Raw genomic sequence first — 23,566 nt, 5'->3', positions numbered from 1 at the left:
ATTCAGTTCTTCAAATATGTCTCTCTCGTGGTCTCTCTTTCTCTTTGTCTCTACACACACACACACACACACACACACACACACGCACGCACACACATGCAGCTTCTTTGTGCCCAATCTACCAGAGAACATTATTTCTTTTTAAATGTTCCTTTTTTTTTTTTTTGATGAGGAAGATCAGCCCTGAGGTAACATCTGTGCCAGTCTTCCTCTATTTTGTATGTGGGATGCCTCCATAGCATGGCTGATGAATGCAGTAGATCCACACCCGGGATTGGAGCCATCAAACCCAGGCTGCCAAAGCAGAGCACGTGGAACTTCAACCACTCAGCCACTGGGCCGGCCCTGAGAACATTATTTCTTGATTCACTTGTCTTCAACAAATGTGTACTGAATGCCATCTATGTCATAGCTAGTCACTTTGGGGGTTATCAAGTTAAGTAAGACACTGGTCCTCCAGAAACTTACAGTTATGCACACAAATAACTATAACAGAAAATGAAGCAGAATAAATGCCATAAACGAGGCATTTCATGATATAGGAGTTCAGATGTCATTTTGCTTGGGGAAACTAGAAAAGTCTTATGCGAAAAGTGTCATTTAGTGTGGGCTTTGAAGGATGGTGAGATTTTTATAGAAATGATTGCAGAAAAGCTGAGAGGACTGATATGAAACCAGCAGCATGAGCAATGACGCAGAGACAGCCATGTGTAGAGGGACTAGGACTTAGCTGCAGTGTAACGAGTGGTGAGTAGCTGGGGGGGCAGGGACGGTGGGGAGAAGCCTGAGGAGGTAAGTGAAACCAGCGGTAGAAAATTCTCCTTTATTCAGAAGACAGTACAGATCCCTTGGAGGTTCTGGAGGAAGAGCATGGCACGCTCAAGTATCAGTTTAGAAAATGAGACTGTAGGTTAGACTGGAGCTACAGAGATTGAGGAACGGGTGCTTTCATCGCCCAGAAGAATAAGGGAATCAGTGGAAACGGACAAGGGGAAACACATCCAGAGGTATTTCAGAAGACGATCTTGAGGACTTGGTAATCAGAAGAACTTGGGAGCTAAAGGTATTAGTTACTCTTGGTTACAGCCAGGTAACAGAAGATTAAATTGAACTAGCTTAGACAAAAAGAGTTCACAAAATCCAAGGTGGGGCTGAAACCCAGCCTCAGAGTAATTAGAGCCAACTAGAAACAGGGACCCAATGCCATCAGGTCTCTCATCTCCCCTCCTCCCCATAGGCTGATGCCAACCTTTCCTCCTACAGAAGAGACTTTCTCACGTAGCAAGTGCGGTCACTAATATTTCCTGAGGTTTATATCTTTCAGTTTCCACCACTGAGAGACACTGACAGATATTGCTTTCTTCTCAAATCCAAACATCCCAGGAAATAACTGTAACATTTTTTTTTCCTCTCTGCTTATTTTTATTTTATTTTATTGAGGTAACATTAGTTTATAAGATTATATAAATTTGAGTTGTACATCATTACATTTCAGTTTCTGTGTAGACTACATCATATTCACCACCCAATGACTAATTACCATCCATCACCACACACAGGTGCCCTGTCACCTTTTTCACCCTCCCTCCCTCTTTCCCTCTGGTAACCACCAATCCAATCTCTGTATCTATGTGTTTGTTTGTTGTTATTGTTGTTGTTTTTATTTTCTACTTATGAATGAGATTATACAGTATTTGTCTTCCTCTGTCTGACTTATTTCACTTAGCATAATACCCTCAAGGTCTATCCATTTTGTTGCAAAAGGCAAGATTTCATCTTTTTTTTATAGCTGAGTAGTATTCCATTGTGTATATATACCACGTCTTCTTTATCCATTCATCCCTTGATGGGCACCTGGTTGCTTCCAAGTCTTGGCTATTGTGAATAATGCTGCAATGAATGTAGGGGGTGTATGTATCTTTATGCCTTTGTGTTTTCAAGTTCTTTGGATAAATACCCAGCAGTGGAATAGCTGGATCATGTGGTAGATCTATTCATAATTTTCTGAGGATACTCCATACTGCTTTCCACAGTGGCTGCACCAGTTTACACTCCCACCAGCACTGTACGAGGGTTCCCTTCTCTCCACATCATCTCCAACACTTGTTTCCTGTCTTGTTAATTACAGCCAGTCTGACCAGAGCCAGGTGGTGTCTCATTGTAGTTTTGATTTGCATTTCCCTAATAGCTAATGATGTTGAACATCTTTTCATGTACCTGTTGGCCATTCTTTGGAGAAATCTCTGTTCAGATCTTTGACCCATTTTCTAACTGGGTTATTTGTTTCTTTGTTGTTGAGATGTATGAGTTCTTTATATATTTTGGAAATTATCCCCTTATCAGATATGCAATTTGCAAATATCTTCTCCCAGTTTGTACGTTGTCTTTTTGTTTTGTTGATGCTTTCCTTTGCTGCACAGAAGCTTTTTAGTTTGACGTAGTCCCGTTTATTTACTTTTTCTTTTGTTTCCCTTGCCTGGTCAGATGTGGTATTTGAAAATATGCTGCTAAGACTGATCGAAGAGTCTACTGCTTATGTTTTCTTCTAGAAGTGTTATGGTTTCGTACCTTCAAGTCTTAAATCCATTTTGAGTTAATTTTTCTGTAGAGTGTAAGATAATGGTCTAGTTTCATTCTTTTGCATGTAGGCATCCAGTTTTCCCGACACTATTTATTGAAGAGACTTTCCTTTCTCCATTGTATCTTCTTGGCTCCCTTGTTGAAAATTAGCTATCCATAGATGGGTGGGTTTCTTTCTGGGCTCTCAATTCTGTCCCATTGATCTGTGCATCTGTTTTTGTGCCAGTACCATGCTATTTTGATTACTATAGCTTTGTAGTATATTTTGAAATCAGGGAGTGCGATGCCTCCAGCTTGGTTCTTTTTCTCAGGATTCCTTTGGCTATTTGAAGTCTTTTGTTGTTCCATAGAAATTTTAGGATTCTTTGTTCTATTTCTGTGAAAAATGTTATTGGAACTTTGATAGGGATCACACTGAATCTGTAGATTGCTTTAGGAAGTATGGACATTTTAACTCTGTTAACTCTTCCAATCCAGGAGCATGGAATATCTTTCCATTTCTTTGTGTCTTCTTCAAATTCTTTAAAAAATGTTTTATAGTTTTCAGTGTATGAGTCTTTCACCTCTTTGGTTAAATTTATTCCTAGGTATTTTATTCTTTTGTTGCAATTGTAAATGAAATTGTATTCTTAATTTCTCTTTCTGCTACTTCACTGTTAACATATAGAAACACAACCGATTTTTGTATGTTGATTTTGTATCCTGCAACTTTATAGTATTCATCTATTTCTAATAGTTTTTGGTGGATTCTTTAGGGTTTTCTATGTATAAAACCATGTCATCTGCAAAGAATGACAGTTTTACTTCTTCCTTTCCAATTTGGATCCCTTTCATTTCTTTTTCTTGCCTGATTGCTCTGCCTAAGACTTCCAATACTATGTTAAATAAAAGTGGTGAAAGTGGGCATCCTCGTCTGACTCCTGTTCTTAAAAGGATAGCTTTCAGCTTTTCTCCATTGAGTATGATATTAGCTGAGGACTTATCATATATGGGCTTTATTATGTTGAGGTACTTTCCTTCTATACCCATTTTATTCAGAGTTTTTCTCATAAATGGATGCTGTATCTTGTCAAATGCTTTCTCTGCATCTATTGAGATGATCAGGTGATTTTTACTCTTCATTTTGTTAATGTGGTGTATCACATTGATTGATTTGTGGATGTTGAACCATCCCTGCATCCCTGGAATAAATCCCACATGATGATGGTGTATGATGTTTTTAATGTATTGTCATATTCTATTTGCTAGTATTTTATTGAGGATTTTTGTATTGATATTCATCAATGATATTGGCCTGTAATTTTTTTTTCTTGTGTTGTCCTTGTTTGGTTTTGGTATCAGGGTAATGTTGGCCTTTGGGAATAAGTTAGGAAGCTTCTCCTCCTCTTGAATTTTTTGGAAGAGTTTGAGAAGGATAGGTATTAAGTCTTCTTTGAATGTTTGGTAGAATTCACCAGGGAAGCTGTCCGGTCCTGGACTTTCATTTTTGGGGAGGTTTTTGATTACTGTTTCAATTTTCTTACTGGTGATTGGTCTATTCAAATTCTCTATTTCTTCTTGATTCAGTTGTGGAAAGTTGTATGAGTCTAAGAAAGTATCCATTTCTTCTAGACTATCCAATTTGTTGGCATATATCTTTTTGTAATAATCTCTTACAATCTTTTGTATTTCTGAAGAAGCTGTTGTAATTTCTTCTCTTTTGTTTTCTGATTTTATTTACTTGAGCCTTCTCTCTTTTTTTCTTGGTGAGTCTAGACAAAGGTTTGTCAATTTTGTTTATCTTTTCAAAGAACCAGCTCTTAGTTTCATGGATTTTTTTCTTTTTCTTTTTTCTTTTTTTTTTCAGTCTTTACTCCATTTATTTTTGCTCTGATTTTTATTATTTCCTTCCTTCTGCTGATTTTGGGATTTGTTTGTTCTTCTTTTTGTAGTTCCTTTAGGTGCACTGTTAGGTTGTTTATTTGAGATTTTTCTTGTTTGTTGAGATAGTCTTGTATTACTATAAACTTCCTTCATAGTACCACTTTTCCTGTATCCATAAATTTTGCATGTCATATTTTAATTTTCATGTATCTCCAGGTATTTTTTAATTTCTCCGTTGATTTCTTCATTTACTCAATAGTTGTTCAGTGGCATTTTGTTTAATCTGCATATATTTGTGGCTTTTCTAGTTTTCTTCTTGTAGTTGATTTCTAGTTTCATACCATTGTGGTCAGAAAAGATGCTTCGTATTATTTCAGTCTTCTTAAATTTATTGATACTTGTTTTGTGGCCTAATATGTGATCTATCCTGGAGAATGTTCCATGTGCATTCAAAAAGAATGTGTTTTCTGAGGTTTTTGGAAAGAATGTTCTGTATATATCTACCATGTCCATCTAGTCTAATATGTCATTTAAGGCAAATGTTTCCTTATTGATCTTCTGTTTGGATGATCTATCTATTGATGTGAATGGAGTGTGAAAGTCCCCTACTATTATTATGTTACTGTCTATTTCTCCTTTTATGTCTGTTAGTAATTGCTTTATATATTTAGGTGCTCCTAAGTTAGGTACATAGATATTTGTAGGTGTTAAGTCCTCTTGTTGGATTCTGCCCTTTATCACTATGTAGTGCCCTTCTTTGTCTCGTTACAGTTTTTGTTTTAAAGTCTATTTTGTCTGATATAAGTATTGCTACCCCTGCTTTCTTTTCATTGCTATTTGCATGGAGTATCTATTTCCATCCCTTCACTTTCAGTTTATGAATGTCTTTAGTTCTGAAGTATGTCTCTTGTATGCAGCATTTGTATGAGTCTTTTTTTTTTTTATCAGCCAGCCTGTGTCTTTTGATTGGAGCATTTAGTGCATTGACATTTAAAGTAGCTATTGATGAGTATGTACTTATTGCCATTTTGTTTCTTTTTTTCTGAATGTTTTAGTAGTTCTTCTCTGTTCTTTTCTTCTCCCATTCTCTTACCTTGTAGTTTGGTGGCTTTCTTTAATATTATGTTTGGGTTCCTTTCTCTTAATGTTTTGTGTATTTCTTATCGGTTTCTGGTTTGTAATTACCATGAGGTTCACATATAATAACCTGTGTAAATAGCAATCTATGTTAAGTTGATGGCCTCTTAAGTTTGACCTTTTGCTAAAAGCCCTATTCTTTTACTCCCCTCCTCCTAAATTTTATGTTTTTGATATCTTATTTAACCTTGTGTGTGTGTGTGTGTGTGTGTGTGTATCCATTAACCTCTTATCATGGAAGTAAATAATTTTGATAGTTTTGTCTTTTCACCTTCATATTACCTTCATAGGTGGTTGATCTGCTACCTTTCCTGTATATTTTCCTTTACCAGTGATTTTTTCTTTTTCTTTTTGATATTTTCTTATTCCTGTTTGTGGTCTTGTCTTTTCCACTTAACTAAGTCCCTTTAACATTTCTTGGAAGGCCAGTTTATTGGTGATAAGCTCTTTATATCTCCTTCCATTCTGAATGATAAGCTTGCCAAGTAGAGTACTCTTGGCTGTAGGTTTTTTCCTTTCAGCACTTTAAACATATCGTGCCATTCCCTTCTATCCTGTAAGTTTTCTGCTGAGAAGTCAGCTGATAGCCTTATGGGGTTTCTTTTGTATGTAACTTGTTGCCTTTCTCTTGCAGCTGTTAGGATTCTTTTTAATTCTTGACATTTTAATTATAATGTGTCTTGGTGTGGGCCTCTTTAGGTTCATCTTGTTTGGTGCTCTCTGTACTTCCTGCATCTGGATGTCTATTTCCTTCCTTAAGTTAAGAAAGTGTTCAGCTGTTATTCTTCAGATAGCTTCTCTGCCCCTTTGTCTCTCTCTTCTTCTGGGATACCTATAATATGGATGTTAGTGTGCTTGATGTTGTCCCAGAGGTCCTTTAGATTGTCCTTGTTCTTTTTAATTCTTTTTCCTTTTTTCAGTTCACCTTGGGTGATTTCCTCTACTCTTTCATCCAGTTCGCTGATCCATTCTTCTGTCTCATCTACTTTGCTATTGATTCCCTCTAGTGAATTTTTCATTTCCATTATTGTATTCTTCATTTCTGATTGGTTGTTTTTTATATTTTCCTCTTCTTTGTTGACATTCTCACTGTGTTCATCTATTCTTCTCTGAAGATCAGTGAGCATCCTTATGAGTATTAGTTTGTGCTGTTTATCTCTTTTGTTTAGTTCTTTTTCTGAGGATTTGTCCTGTTCTGTAATTTGCAACATATTCCTTTGTCTCCTCATTTTGCCTATTTTTCTGTGCTTTTATCTACATATTAGGTAAATCAGTTACATCTCCCAATCTTGGAGAAATAGTCTTATGTTAGCGATGCCTTATGAGGCCAACAGTGTGCTTCCCTCTCATTACCAGTTCCAGATGTTCCAGGAGTATCCCCTGTGTAGGCTGCGTGTGCCCTTCTGTTGTGGTGGGGTTGCTCTTACTGCAGGCGCACAGGAAGACTGTCACCCTGGCCAGCTGGTTTATGAGGCTCAGCTGCGTGCAGCTGATTGATCCCTTTAGTCACTTTTTTGGGCAGGGGGAGCCCCATCACAGCTTGCTGCAACATCTACTAGCACACTTCTGCTGCTGTTTTGCTGTTAAATGAGTCAGGCCCCCACCATGGCTGGTTGCTAGGCTCAGGGCCTCCTGCCTGCCAGGCTGTTGTCAGCTTTCTGAGGAGTGCAGCTGGGTGGGGCTGGCCCCAGGCATGGGATCACACAGTTGTTTCAGGTGTTGGAAGGCGGGGCAGATCCCCTATGTGGCTTAAGATTGCTCCCTGGCCGTGAAGCACCACAGCTAGAATGTGAATTTTTCCTCTCCAGAAGGTATTTCTGCCTCTTCCACCTCAGTCAGTGTTGTCTCTTGTTGTGGGGGTTCCTTTTATCCAGTTTCCAGTTCCCTCTTAGGAGTAATTGTTCCACAGTGAGTTGTAAATGTGTTGTGTCCATGGGAGGAGGTGAGCTCAGAGTCCTTGTACGCCACCATATTCCCAGCAATCCCCACTGTGGCATTTTTAAATGTTTTCCATATACCAGGCACTATGCTAAGTAATTTGCGTGTATTGTCTCATTTAATATTCATAAAAGTCCTGCGAAGTAGGTTCTGTTGTTGTCCTGTATTTGTAATTGGAGAAACCCATGTCACCTAAGCAGAGGACAGTAGCCCAGACATTGAAATCCTGCCATTTGACTCCAGAGTCAAGCCTTTAACCCCTGTGTTGCTGTTGCTCTTCACAGGCACACTGTGGATCCACCCTTGATTCAATCAGCTGAGGCTAGAGAAGGTAGATTCCTGTAAGACCACGGCCATGTAGCTAGAATGAGACAGTTTTTGAAGAAGCGGGGTTGGCAGATGGAAAAGCCTCTAGAAAGCCACTGAACAAAGAAAAATCCAATGTGTTGAGCCAGGCTGCTGAAAGGTGAAGCATCAGGAAGTAATCATTTGTAAGGGACCACGATGAGTTTGACCTGGACTAGTTTAGTTTGTGCTGGCCACTCATGTAGGGAGATGTATCCAACAGGAAAGCAGAAATGAGAGGGCTATGCAGCATGACGGAAGCTCAATTTATCAATCTAGGGGTCACACTCGAAGCAGTGATAACTGAAGCAAAGGGAGTGGATGTTTGTTGAGGAAGAAACTTTGGAAAGAGTTCTCAAAGTGGAAGAGATGGTGGGAGAGCTTGATGGAGGAGCTGAGGAAGGGACTTGGGAAATTCCTCTATATTCGGAAAACATAAAAAGGAAAAGGCAGTGATAATGGAAGCAGAGAAGAAGCCATCAGGAACAGAGAAAAAGGGTGAGAGAGGATCCAAAGACAAGAACACTGATAGAAGAATAATGACAATATCGTCCTTCAAGAGAGAAGGAGGGGGGTTCAGCCTGGTGGCACAGTGGTTGAGTTTGTGCACGCTGCTTCGGCAGCCTGGAGTTTGCAGGTTCAGATCCTGGATGCCCACCTGCACATCACTCATCAGGCCACGCTATGGTGGCAGCCCACATATAAAAAATATAGAGGAAGATTGGCACAGATGTTAGCTCAGGGCCAATCTTCCTCACCAAAAAAGAAAAAAATAAAATAAAATAAAAGGAAGAGTGAAGTAAATACACCTTAAAAAAAGAGAGAGAGAGAGAAAGAAAGAGTAACCAAAACAATCTAATTAGAAGATACTCACTGATACCCACTTTTCTTCAAAGCATGGGAAGGAAAATTCAAACTGTACTAGTTTAAGGAGTGGGGAGACCAATGGGTCAGGAAGTGGAGTCACAGATATAGACAGTCTCTGAAGAGATTCGGTAGTGAAGGAAAGATGAGAAATAGGATAGATGAAAGTGTTTTATGATATGGGGGCCTTGTCTGCTGTAGGACCAGGGGAGAACGAATAGAAGAGGAGAAATCACACATGGGGAGCTCTGGGAAGGCCTCTTCCTAGGCCTCTAGGAGCACCTCACCTATCAGGAACCTATGGACACAGTGACCTTGCCTGTCCAGAATACAACCAAGAACCAGGAAGCGAAACTGGTCTCAGCAGCCAAAATCAATGTCATTATACTAATTCAATAAAGCTCATGGATTTTACATAAAAGAAAACTCTGATTCTTTTTGCAAAATTGAATCAATCTTACTCTCCTCTGGTCAGAGATGGAGAAATGTTTCTCCTGGGCTCTAGTCTGACAGCAGGAAACCACATCCACATATACACACAATAAACACTTAATTAAATTCCCATTTAATTAACTGAGGATACAAAATGTCAAAGGACATTAGGTGGCCACAGAGCAGGAACAGATGTAGCACATTTCAGCCTGGCTTTCCCTGACCCCAGAGTCCCTGGTGGCAGAGGAGGCAGAGGCATAAGAAGTTAAAACTGACACCGTCCATACAAGATAGGGTTTTTCTGCCTGGAAACTTAATTCTGGTTACAATTCTGTCCTTGTGCACTAGGTGTTCAGTCACCATTCTAAAACTTAAACTAACACCATGTGTCATTCCATTTCATGGATATCTTACAAAAACCAGGCTTTCCTGGTTCTTGAACCAGACTCAGCATCAGCAGGATACATGGTGTACAACCAGTGCCCAGGTATCCCCAAATAATAGTTCTGCCTCCAATTCCCCAATATTCTAGAAAGTCCACTTCTTCTCTGTGCCAGAGGTTCTCTGGTGCCTCCTATGTCCCTTCTCCACCATCTTCATCCTTCTCTGTGGCCTGAGTGGCTGATCCGTATGGACTGCATCAAAGGGATCTATCTTGCCTTCTGGATTATGGTTGGGTTTAACCAATAGGAAGCTCATGAAGGACACTGCAGTAGAGAAGGTGAGTGAGGTCAGGCATTTATTCTCTGTCTCCCTTCCTGCAGGATCTTCGTAAATTAGCTGCAGCCTCCCACCCAGTTCACAGCCCCTGGCAGCAGTTAGAGCTGGGTTCTGGGAACTGCTCCCTCTCTTGCTCCTCCAGGCCTAGAGGTCATAATGACTCCTACTGTTACTAACTCCAGGGTACAGCAGGGTGTATCTTCCTTAAACCCCCCTCAGACTTCTGTAAATAGAGTCTTTATTAAACTACTTTCAAATTCTCCACTTTGCGGTGCCGTTTATTTCATGCAGGACCTGACTGCTACCATCATCCCACAGTGGATAGGTTTCAGCTCCTATGCCAACTCTAATCTATTGGTAGGAGCTACTTGGAGCATATGTTTTGAGAGACTCTGAGACCATGTCCAGAGTTTTAGTGATTGATGGGTAGTAATTGGATGCATGCAGGATGAGGAAGAGTAGCTCTTATGCCAGGTGTTGGCAATGCTTGTTCTAGATTTTAACAATTCTGATCATCTTATGCCAAGATTCTCAGAAGATTTAAAACCAAAAGGAGATCTGTTGTAAGTAGGCACACTAGAAATAGTACAAAGTGACAGCTGACAGACTAGCAGAAGAGGAGACTGAAAGGAAAGCTTAACTTAAAAGTAACCCAACAAACATAACAAGTAAACAAAACCACACATGCAAATAATAGCAGAGTGCAGGCCAAGCGAGTGTTCAATCTGCCCAGATAATGGTGATCTTGAGCAATAAAAGAAAAGGCTAGATATGTTTGGCATAGTTTCTCTCAAAAAGGAAGAAAGTATATCACACATTTTAAAAAAGATTTCTATCTCAAAGGGCTAAATGTTTGTCAGTTCTCTCCATCCATAGCTTGCCGGCCAGTCTGTACTCCACATCTGTCAGTTCATCAGTATCTAGAGAGATTTCATGAAAGGTCAATTGTTCATTTCCCGTTGCCATTGCCAAAATTCCTAAAATTCCTGTCCATTGCGATAGGCATGACAGCTAATGAGTCTAGCCCCAGTGGGGATCGAGAACCAATGATGCCAAACCAGTGACGGGGAGGCAGCCTGTGCTATCTGCTCTTCCCCTGCAGAACTGGGGCCCTCGCCTTGCTCTCCGCATCCCAGATCTTATTGCTACCATGTCCTTTTGCGCCCCGTTGAAACTTATACCTCAGGCCAGACTCTGTGTTTTAGGTCATGTAACACTGATCATTTCTTTCGGATTAATAAGTGAGACTTCCTCTGATCCAACAGAACAGAGGTCCCATTCACAGCAACCTTATGGAGCTCTGTGGCAGCCGCTGTTGAGTCTGTGTCACGCAAGAAACAAATAAACAGCTATTATGCAGCTCACTGTGAATAACCCACTGTGCTAAGCTTTGTCGGGGAGGACGCGAAATTGTGTGAGAAGCTAGACTCGTCTTGACGGCTTCCAGTCTGGTGAAGAAGGCAAGCATGAGCACCACCAACTACAATTAAAGAAAACATTTTGCCAAACCAGTCTGGCCACCATGCAACCCTGAGCACACTAAAAAGCCCCATCACTCCATCCTGGACCCCTCTGAGAGCTGTGGGAGCTGCGAGAACTCTGCATCCTGGACCTCCCTTCCATGACAGGGGCAGTGTGACAACCAGCTGGAAAGGAGAGTTTGCAGCTGCCTTGTCAGCCAACTGGAGGTGGGAACTCGGAATCTGGCTTCATTTGGTGCCTTTCCTCCTTTGTGCCCTTTGTTCAGCTCTTATCTCGAATTCTTGCTCTTAATGACCTGCTGGAGTCACTCATTGGGTGCCATAATTCTCCCTCTCCTGACAAGAAAAATGCTTAGTTTTGTTCTGTACTGTTTTTTGGCCTATGATCTCAGTCTTTGTATTTTGATTTGACACCAGAAACAATGCCAATAAAATGGCTGCTGTGCAGAAGTGGTGGCAGATCTGGACTGTGAAGGACGAGAAGAGGTCTGACAAGTGAAGATGGAAAGGAAGGGCCTTTCAGGTGTGCTTCAATGTGCCCAGTGCTGCATACGCCATGACCTCTGGGTGTGAAGAAACGTGATGTTTTAAATTTTTCTAGGACTAAGCTTAGTCTTTACCTTTGGGCATAAGAATCATTTTGAGTTGAAGGCATTTGAGTTCTCAAATGCCTTATCTGCCTAAAAGCAGAGCCTCCCAAGAGAACTCAATGGTTATAAACCCTCTCCAGGAGCAACTTTAATATTCTCTTCTCAGAGAGCAGACCGAAAGTCAACACCAGACCCAGACAGACTCTGTCACAAACTGTCATATCTCCCATCTCTTCTCCTAAGGGCCCATTTATGTCGTTTGTGTTTCCATAAATGCCCCTCCTGCTCCCTCTTCTAAGAAGTCGTTTATTCTCGAGAAGGTGCCCCTTGGTGCCTCCTCATCTGCTGTTAACATGGCGTGTAGACTCTCAAATCTCCCTGCTCCTTTGGGTATTGGCTTCTTTCTGTGATGTTCCTGTGCACATAAAATTAAAAATTAATAAATTTGTATGCCTTTTCTCCTGTTAATCTATCTGTTGTCAGTTTAATTCAGACTCCCCAAAACTGAACCTAAAAAGGTAGAGGAAAAGTTTTTCCTCCTCTCCATCTGTCACCTGATGTCTCAAAATATAACCTAGTTGGCTCCAGTAAATATAATCATTTCAGTGTCTTTCTTAGTTATTTCAAATTTAAACTTGGTCAGTCATTCGAGAATTTTCCCCAACCCCTGCATTCTCCCAAAGTGGTGTCTGTGTCTGGGAAAGCGTCTTAGATTCCCCAGAAGCAGAGCCTGAGGCAGGGATTCTCGTGCAAGTGACTGAGTGAGGGAGTGCTCTCTCAGGAAACCTGCAAGGAAGTGAGGGAAGGGGATACCTCACGGCAAGAAGCTAAGCACAATGAGAGTTCGGCTGAAATCTAGCCTCAACTTGCCAGGAGCCCTGGAATGTGAATGGCACCACAAAGTTGATGCTCCTGAGGCAAGGGGAACAGGTTTTTGTACTCCCTGTCTGTCAGTCATTGGTGGGGTAACCTCCTAGGTAATTTGGGGCAGTTCCCTGATGAAGACAATTCTCTGGAGGAGGGTGGCTCCATGAGCTACTCTCAGCCAACACTCACAACAACTGAGGATGGTGTTGGTCAAATAAAGAGGATAGGGTGGGACCAACAGCGTCTCCAAGAAGGAGCTTCCAAGACGTCCAGACATTGGGCTAGTGTTCTGGATGCTTGGTCTTTCACCCCTCTGGCATCCAGTGATCTCCATTTATCAGCAGTTACTGACACTGTTGTGGCATGGATATGCTATCTCATTTGGTCTTCGGGGGCCATCATTGACTGAGACATAACTGAGAACTCATCTCATTTCCAGGTGTAGTCAATGCTGTAGCGCCTCCGCATCCCAGCCTTGAGAGCCCTCCAGCCTCTCTCTCTCTCTCTCTGATACCCTCTCCTCCCTCCTAGGGCCTGGGAGGCACTGGCCACACTCTAATTGCTGAGTGAACAGAGCTCTGTATGGGTGTTCTGACTTGCTGCCTCCCCAGAGCTGCCTCTCAGGACAGGAGGCTCCCCAGTCTTAGAATCCTGAACCCCTCAGTAGATTCTCTCAGCTACCCTCCTGGGTTCAACCCCACAAGGAGGCACGGGACATGCCCCTTCTCAGGCCCACGTGTCAGCCACTTCCTCCGAGTGGCTCTCCTCCCCTCTGCTGGGAAAATGCTTTTCTAGTCTCCATTTGGGTTTTTCTTCATCTGCTTTCTTTGCAAGGTATTGTTTATGTTAAGCATCATACTGGGAGATTTTTCTATTGATACTTAAAACTAACCTTTTGGAACTAAAAAAAAAATCTCTCTCCAAAATCCCTGATTTATTTTCTTTCATAGCTATTGTCTCTGCTACAGGTTTCCAAAGTTCATTCTTGAAACGCAAAAGCTGAGCAATAATTCTTTCTTTGTTTTCCCATTCCTGCTTTAATAACCGTAATCCTCCCTGAGGCAGTGGACGCCTCCGACTGAATAACTGAGCCTCGGAAACAAGGGGGTTTTCAGAGCAGAGGGCGCAGCCCCGCCATCGCCCTAAGGAGCAGCAAGACCAGAGGCAGGGAAAAGTCGGCCGGTCTTGGAAGCACTTGAAGGAGAGGAATTTGCTAAAGAGGAGGAAGTGTGCCAGAAAGGCAACGGGAAAATAAATCAAGATGAGTGTTTAGAGGTTTCAGTTTCAGGATCGGGAGGGGAATCCCAGGATCACCTCACCTTGCCTGGGGCTGCCCTTCCGAGGGCATGTCCAGACTTGCAGGATCTGGACCCTGGAGAAGAGAATACGGTGGAAAAGAATAAGAAAGGAAACCACTCTAAATTGGTTCAAGATATTTAAAATAGGCAGCAATGAATATTTGGCCTAGGTCCCAAAGGCCTACTGCTAGAGAAGAATTTAAAAGACATCAGAGGTTAGTTCAAAATATATCTGGCAGCTAATAAAAAGAGTAATATGGAACCAGTAAAAGGAAAATATTATTTTTTTTCATTCTAGGAAACACAGATGAAGAGAGAATGTTATTCCGGCTTAAAAACCAGAATTAATGGCGTGGTTGAAAACGGGTTTAGCAATTTAAATAAAAAGTACAACTATCCGGGTGTTCCAGAAACTCACCAGAGTAAAACTGAGGCTTGGCCACATAAGCCCTCTTGGCTTCAGATACGCGGGTCAAAGAAACATTTGCAAATTTTTTTAAAGCACTTTCGTCTGTTTTTAAATAAATATTCAGAGTTTTTCTTTCACTTTTTTTGTATTTTAATTGATAACTCATAATTAGTCAATCAGCAGTGAATTGGGTTCTAATTGATAATCATATTGCTAACGTTCACTGAGGGTTTATTATATGTGCTTTACGTATAATAACTCATTTAAGCCTCAAACAACCCTATGAGATGGATGCTATTGGTATTCCCATTTTACAGCTGAGAAAACTGAGGAAAAATTAACTATGCAAATGCTATGTACCAAGTACTAAGTGCTTCGTATGTAGTATCTCATTTCATCCTTTAAAAAAATATCTATGAGATTCTATTATTTTCCCCATTTTACACATGAGGAAATTGAGACTCAAATAGGTGAATTTGTTTTGAGGTGATACGACTAGTAAGGGATGAAGGAAGGATTTTTAAGCCAAGTCCACCTATTAACCCCAGTTCCTGGCTCATGTAACGTTGGAAAGCTAGAAGTAGTCTATATGTCCAATAATAAGTAATTAGTTAAATAAGTTAATGGTACATCTCTGTAATGGAATTTTATGCAGCTGTTAAAAATGATGTTGAAAATATACCATACTGAAATACAGAACAAACTTTTCAGCTGAAAAAAAAGCAGATAACAAAATATGCACAATATGATTTCATTTAAAAATATGTAAAAATACTGACTATGTACAAAAACATGTACTTTCCTAGAAAGGATTATAGAAGAAAATGAAAATGCAGGGACCCTTGTGAAGGGGAGCAGAACATGCCACCCCAAAATATGCCTCTTTGGCATAAGGATTATTTTGAGCAGAAAGCAATTGAGAAACAGCTGACATAGGAAGAACTCTCTGCCCTCCCCTTTCTGCCTTAAAGCAAGGCATAAATTTCCCTTTGTAAAGGTGATGTAAATTTCCATTTTCAAATGTGTTCCCCTCTCCAGGAAGAGGAGCACTGTGACTCTTATCTGCATAGCAACCCTTACTAAACAAGTCTTGTCTCCCGTATATTTCCTAGTCCCACAATTTACTACCCCTAGGAGCCCAAACCCTCTTTTCGTTTGTCTAGGTACTTCTCCACAATTTATTGCTCTTTTTTAAAATAATACAAAGCCCTTGAGTTTAACTGCCTCTTTGGGTGTTCACTTCTTTTCTGTGAAGCTCCTATGCATCCTAAAAGTATTAACATCAATAAAGAAACTATGGTTTTTCTCCTGTTAATCCATCTTTGGTCAGTTTAATTCTCAGGCCCCAGTGACAGAACATGAGAGGGTAGAGGAAAAGGTTTCCTTCCCTACACTTCTCAGTATTGCATTGCTTGTATGCCTTGCTTTAGTAATAAGAAAAAACAATAAAATAAGTAATAAAAGAAAGGGCATCAAATGTGGTGGTGGGAGTTTTGGAATACATATGTATAAATATAGATAGACATATACATATGCATACAAATAGATAAGTTTTTCTTAATTGCTTGCCTTCCTTCTTTCTTTCTTGCCTGAATTATTTGGCCCTAAAGCCAGTAGGCAGAGCTGAGCAAAAGTTAGTGTTCACATTGGAGAGTGGGTGCTAGTGGCCCAGCACAAGGAGATTGAACCCATGAGGGATGAGAAAGGCATCTGCATGGAGTAGGGGTGGTAGCTGTAATGTGGCATATGGAGCCCAACATGAGATGTTGGAGGCAGAATGAGGTGAAGGGGATGCCCACTCAGGGGACAGTGATGGTGAGAGAAGATTGATTACATTGGGAGTTGATCCAACAAAAAAATACCTCCATATTGAGTTAATGGGAGCCAGGTTTCTCATTATTAGTAAAAGGAGTGTTAAAAAGAAACAACAGGCCCAAAATGGAGTCACTTAGTCTAAGCCCCACCAGGAGACTTGATACCTACCCTAATTGTAGTTTCAGCCTCTCCCAGGATTGAAATTTTAAAGCAATCAGTCTGGAATTTCTGGATTAACACTAACGAGGTTATCTGCCTGATAAGATCCCCTGCTTTCTGCTAAGAGAAAGCGACTGCCAGAAATAATCCACTCTTGTAACTTCTTTGTCCAACCCTCCTTGTATTTTTGGTGAGGAAGTTTGGCCCTGAGCTAACATCTGTGCTAATCTTCCTCTATTTTGTATGTGGGTCACTGCCTCAGCATGGCTTGATGAGCAGTGTGTGCGTCCACGCCCAGGATCCCAGCCCATGAACACCAAGGTGAAACTTCACTACTACACCACAAAACCAGCTCCTGCTCCACCCTCTGCCTATAAAAGCCTTCCATTTTGTGCAACACTTCAGAGCTCTTATCTGTTTGCTGGATGGGACGCTGCCAGTTCATGAATCACTGAATAAAGCCAATTAGATCTTTAAATTTACCTGGTTGAATTTTTGTTCTTTAATAGAAGTTACAAATATGGAAAGGGATAAAACTGGAATAAACTCATAGTGTGTAAGATTAGAATTGAATATATCAGTGATCTTGTGTTTCCCATAGTGGATGTGTGTGTGTATGTGTGTGTATGTACACTTACATATATGTAGATAGACAGTCCCTAGCTCTTTCTGATGACTGACAGCAGTGTCATTGCAATAATGCTGAGCATACCTAGTGTTCAGATCTTAGTCTCTAAATACCATTCTCTGCAAAACACAACAAAACAGAGAACCCAGAGCTCTTTAAAGAAACACTTGATTCCAGGACTGGGGCAGGAAAAGTATAAGGTAAGCCTAGAACATTTTCATTTGTGTGCCAGAAAGTAAGGAAATGTTCAAAGAATGATGAGAATATGTCAAAAGAACGTGAAAACCAGCCTGGCAGGGCTCCCACTAGCCAAATCTGGGACAATTTGAGCATCAGTAAACAATGATAGAAAGAGAAATTGCCTATCTAATAAAATAAGCATCCATGAGTCTATACTAATATACATAAATAAATAAATGAGGAGAAGAGAAAGCTTTTCCTTACAGTACAATGCTGACTGATAAATGAGGAAGGAAAGACGGAATTAGGAAATCACCATTTGGCATCATAGTAGAAAATCTTAAATGCTGTTAGACAGAGAACAGGACTTTCAAGGGTAACTTACAAAGGAAAGATAAACGGACTGGTAACAGATGTATCTGCAACCTTGGTTGAATCAGACAATTTGCATTTACTTTTACAGACCATTGGTAATACCCCTATTCAAGGAAAGTTATCATTCATATGTGAGGGCAAATTAAAGAAGTTTTTGCACATTGCAAGGGCTCTGAAAATATCCTCCCCATACACCTTTCTGAGAAAACTCTAACCAAGTGAAAATCAAATCTCATGATAAGGAAGATGAAAAGTTCAAAAAATATTGGTGAACAATGAATCTTATAATATTTACAATTAAATCTAAATGGATGATCGTTAACTGGGAACTATACTCCAGTAAGAATTTTGAAACAGGAGAGATATCCTGTGAGGGAGAACTTAATAGTCTGGGACTGAAATCCTATAATTAGCTCATCCAAACTCAAGATTTGAGCAGTAGGAAAGATATGGATAGTTAAATGTTCTAAAGTTTTCAGTTTAATGGAAGGAGTGGAGAAGCATTGAACTAGTAATACAGCGTGGTAGGAAGGCAAAGTTGTTATTTATTGATATATCAATAGAAATACACATTTAAGTGTATGACAGGAAGACAACCATTATTAGGAATGGAAAATATATGTCAGATAGGAGTGAGCAAGTTGGAGGGCATAATTATTTAATTTTCACATATCCATGGAAATATAAATATAACTGTTAAAGTTGGGAAAGTTATGAGTAGTAGAATGGAGATGCATAGTGGAAATTCCAATTTATGAGTAGAGGAGGAAAGGAATAAAAAGAAATCTTATCAATCCAGCAAAAGTACGAAAAAGAGAAAAATAGGAAATAAAGTATGAAAATGTACAATTAGATGGAAGAAATAAAATTAATTATACAAATTTTCACTATAAATGTGAAATTCTCCTATTGAAAGGCAAAACCTCTCAGGCTGCGTTTGAAAATCAAATTCAATGATACTGTATCAGACTGGGCCTCAGCAAGATGACACATTCCAAACCAGACGATTTGCATAAGGTTTATTTAGGGAGGTGTGGGTGGGCCTGGAAGAACTGCGCATCATACTGTCACACTGGGGCTAATCCCAGCAGAGCCGTGGCCACTCCCAGGCCCAAAGGGACAAGGGGAGGACTCGGCGACCAGAACCTGGAAAGAAAGAATCATGTAGAACAGGTCACCCAGAGAGGAGCAGTGACGACAGAGGCGACATCAGAGGAAGGAGCCAAGAATTAATCTCATCCTTCTTCTCCCCTTGATTCAACTAGAGAACGAGGATAGAAGTTGGGGTCATCTATACATGTCAGTCTCTGCGGGGGGCAGGAGCGTGGCCAGCGGATCCACAGGAGGGACCAAACAGAAGACAACTGCCACATGTACTGTTTACAAGAACTGCACCAAAATGAAAGCAACACAGACAACTCCAGAGAAAGGAATGGGGAGAGACAATTAACTGCAACAGGATATTGATAGGCCCTTTCCTGTTATCCAGAAATTGTGGAATTTGTGAGACCCAAAGCTGGGAGTGGGTAGAGACCCAATGTCCTCCCACAAGACAGCCACCTGGAAGCAATGCTGCCAGAATATCCCTGCAGGGCTTACTAATGGGCACCCCAATCACTACAGCTCTCCCCAGTCTACATGAGAGAGAACTGGGGTAGGAGGAAGAAAGGTGAGTTTTAGACCTGGAGGAATACCATATAAGCAGTGCGGGGCACTTGAAGAGACACAGAGGTTGCAAGGGCCTGCAAGAAGTGACTTGCATCTATCTCCTTGGCTGGATGCTTGCTGAGTTGCAGCCTATATGGGATCTAACCGGGTGATGCCACCAAAGCAATGCATAGTCAGAGTCCTGGGAGAGTACTGTGGCCTCCTGAAGAGAGCCTGACGGAACGTGGACACAGTGGCTACCGCTGGCCTAGAGAATCTTGAAGGTGGAGGCCACTGAATGACTCACGCCAGCAGAGCTCGAAGCAACAGCGGTGAGGTGTGACTGGGAAGAAGATCTCGTCCTGGTTCCAACTGGATGAGATACTATACAGGATCTTATAGTTTTTCCATAGTAGATCGAATACTAGCCTCTATTTCATAGGAGTATCGCATTTTAAATGACTCCTCTGCAATATACATGAACAAACAATTCACATGAAGGCTATTTGGTAAATTATGTACGTGAGGTGCTTAACCACAGCAGTATTTGTAAGAATGGTAAAATACCATCTAAATGGCCCAGAATAGTGGATGGCAAAATGAACTACACATGTATCAACTTGATGAAATTTAATTCTTAAAATATAAATTCTATAAATTATGTAGCAAGATAGGAAATTATAGTTTTAAGTAAGAAGAGTGGAATATAAAAATATTCCTAAACTGTGATTCCAACAGTGCAAAGAAGGAGATAAGCCAATGAGTAAATTCAAGAAGGGAGCACAAATTAGACAAGAATAATTGCTGTCTTAGGCTAATGGAATGTGGGTGAAGTCTTTTTGTGTCCGTTACTTTTGTTGTGGTGTAGTTGCTTAAGCAATAAATGAAATCAAAGGCTTAAAACAGAAAACAAATGGGTGGAAGTGGAAGAGACAACTATTAGCCAACTCTTGAGGAATTTTGCTGTAGAGGGAAGCAGAAAATAGAACGGTATCTGGAAAGGGCTGTGGGGTCAAGGGAAGGGACGGGCTTTTTTGAAGATAGGAAAAATAGCTACATATTTTTATGCTGATGAGATGATCTATTAGAAAGGAGGAAAACTGATGCTGGAGAACAGTCCTTGAGCAAGGGAGAGAAATGTGGCCTAGTGCTTAGGTGGAGGTGGCAGAAGGCAGGTCAGGGGCCGGGTAGAGTATTCAGGAAGAGATGCAGGTAGGTTGGCTATTTGCTGGTGGGAAGTTGAGGAAATTCTATTCTGATTGATTCCATTATCTTCAGTGAAATAAGAAGCAAGGCAAGCAGACAACTCAAAGCTGGGGTTGTTGGAAGTTTAAGAAAAAGAAGAGTGTGAAATGGTCTTAGAGAGTGAAAGAGTGAACAGGCTAAGGCAATGTGGCAGAATTTCCCGAGAGACCCAAGTGTCTACAAGGAGGTTTGAGCAGTAATAGGTCTTATTGCGACATCCTGAGCAAGACAACCTGTCTCAATATATAACGTCAATGCCTGAACACATGGGCTTTCTTTTTTCTTTGACTCTTAAAGAAGAGAGTTCAGTTTCATAAATTGCTACTATCCTCCCTTTTCCTTTTGTGTGTGAACAGTGATATTGGAAGTACACTTGTGAGCAGCTGTCTTGTGTCAGCTTTCATTTTATCACTACACAGAACATCTTCTGGAAACATCAGAATGAGCTGACCAAGCCTCTGACGTTACCGTCCAGCGGAAGCCAAAACCCGTGATTTATGTGTGTGATTTAGACTGTAGATTCTCAAGATGATTGGTACCCCTCAGCAACTGCAAAAATAAAGAAATCTGTCTCATTTTGCTCTGTATGTGTGGTGCGGTTTTGTTTCTTTTAATTTGATGGTTTTAAGTGAAGAGAGGGCCACACAAATTGCATGACTAACTCCTCTCAGAAGTTAGATGCTTTTTGCAGCCTACACATTGATGTCATTAGGAGTACTTAACATCAGTGAGGTGGGTAGGATTGCACACTGGAATTTCTTCTAAGTGGATCAGAAGTGGAGGGAGAAATGAACAGGAAACCCTGTTGGAAAACAAACATATTAGGAGGAAAAAATAAATTGAAATGAAGCACATAATATAACTGACCAAGAAAAATGGTCAATGTATATTTTATCTTTTGTTCCTTTAAAAATACACATTATGTGGGAAGTGTGATGAGCAGCAAAGAAGAATGAAAAGGTAAGTGCACCTGACTGGGATTTCCCATCTGTTTCCCCACATGTCCAGCTCATAGGGTTCATAGGGACCCCTGTGGTCCATCTCTGTGCAGTGATGAGAAACTGAAAGTCAAAATTCTGAATATTTGTAGCGTGTGAACCTGGTTGCTTAGACCAGAGTGCCACCTTAGACAGGGATGTCTTAGGCATTTTCCAAATGACGTTGAAACGACTGTTCCTTAGCACTTGCCAAACTTAAGCCTAACAAATCACAGAACAAGAAATACAAGTGTCCAATAAACTCATGAAAAAATGTTCAATTTCTATGATAACTTTAAAAATCCAAATTAAACCAATAATGAACAGCCATTTTTTGCATGCCAAGTTGTCCAAAGATCGTATTGGTAAAAGGAAAGAGAATGTGGAAAAAGAGGGACTCTCACCACACTTTTGGGAAAACTGTAAATTGACACAACTTTTTCAAACCAATTTGATAAAATGTACCCCAAAGTCTTAAAATATTCACTTATTTAATTGAAAGTATTTATTATGTATTTAGTATTTAGAATGTTTTCTAGCTCAAGGGCTGGAAATTATATTCTGTCAGTGAATAGACATTACATAAATATTTCCAAGTGCAATGAGCTCTGTGAAAGGGTCTCAAAATGACATAAGAGCAAGGAATTAGTCCTAAGAAAGTAACCAGAATGCTGCAGAAGATATTGTTTAAAAAGTGAGAACTACCTAAATGTCTACAGACAGTGGAATAAATAAATTATGGTATATTCATGCAATGGAATAATATGATGGCATTAAGAATTAAGTTATAGAGGTGCTGGCCCAGTTACATAGTGGTTAAGTTTGCTCACTCTGCTTCGGCAGCCCGGGGTCCGCAGGTTCGGATCCTGGGCATGGACCTAGCACTACTCATCAAGCCACACTGTGGCGCCGTCCCACATAAAATAGAGGAAGATTGGCGTAGATGTTAGCTTAGCGACAATCTTCCTCAAGCAAAAATAGGAAGATTAGCAACAGGTGTTAGCTCAGTGCCAATCTTCCCCCCCCCCACACACACACAAAGAATAAAGTTATAGAAAAATACTTGATGACATCTAGAAATGTTCATGATTTACTGGCAAATGGAAAATAATGTTATAAAAGTGTGTTCAGTATGACCCAATTTTGTAAAAACAAAACAAAACGAAAACTACCTATCTACATATTTCTATCCTTATCCATTTATCTATGAAGGATATACCAGCAAAATGTTATCAATAATAATTGCTGGCTGGGAATATTAGAGCAATATTTTCTTCTTTATGCTTATCTTCAGGAAGATTCTTTTCTTTCTTTCTTTTTTTTTTTTTTTTTGAGGAAGATTAGCCCTGAGCTAACTACTGCCAGTCCTCCTCTTTTTGCTGAGGAAGCCTGGCCCTGAGCTAACATCCGTGCCCGTCTTCCTCTACTTTATATGTGGGACGCCTACCACAGCATGGTGTGCCAAGCAGTGCCATGTCGGTACCTGGGATCCGAACCCACGAACCCCGGGCCGCTGAGAAGCAGAACGTGCGAACTTAACCGCTGCGCCACTGGGCCAGCCCAGGAACATTCTTACAGTTGTAAAAATATGATAATAGTAACAAATATATAATTGGACATGGGGTAACATATTTAAGAGAGAAGACCTAAGGAGCATATTAATCAATTACTCTTCTAAATTATCTAAAATCTATCCTCATCTTACATTAGATCAACAGAACACAATGTTCCTGAGACACATTTCTTTAATCCTCTACAGAAATGCTTTTAAAAAGTTATGATTGAGGGGCTGGCCCCGTAGCCGAGTGGTTAAGTTCGCGCGCTCCGCTGCAGGCGGCCCAGTGTTTCGTTGGTTCGAGTCCTGGACGCGGACATGACACTGCTCATCAGACCACGCTGAGGCAGCGTCCCACATACCACAACTAGAAGAACCCACAACGAAGAATGTACAACTATGTACCGGGGGGCTTTGGGGAGAAAAAGGAAATAATAAAATCTTTAAAAAAAAAAAAAAAA

At 40.6% G+C, this 23,566-nt stretch overlaps 1 protein-coding gene across 1 annotated transcript in view; it reads left to right on the top strand.

Moving 5' to 3' along the window:
* Nucleotides 1-11,567, top strand: part of BBS12 (Bardet-Biedl syndrome 12) — a 67,948-nt gene extending 56,381 nt beyond the window's left edge. The window contains exon 9 of the transcript XR_011430316.1: nucleotides 11,145-11,567. The gene's annotated coding sequence lies outside the window, so the exon portion shown is untranslated. The remainder of the gene's footprint in view (nucleotides 1-11,144) is intronic.
* Nucleotides 11,568-23,566: the final 11,999 nt, after the last annotated feature.

This window comes from Equus caballus, chromosome 2 (assembly GCF_041296265.1).
Source record: "Equus caballus isolate H_3958 breed thoroughbred chromosome 2, TB-T2T, whole genome shotgun sequence".
Taxonomy (NCBI): domain Eukaryota; kingdom Metazoa; phylum Chordata; class Mammalia; order Perissodactyla; family Equidae; genus Equus; species Equus caballus.
The sequence above is the reverse complement of the archived record's forward strand: the minus strand, read 5'-3'. Positions and strand labels throughout refer to the sequence as shown.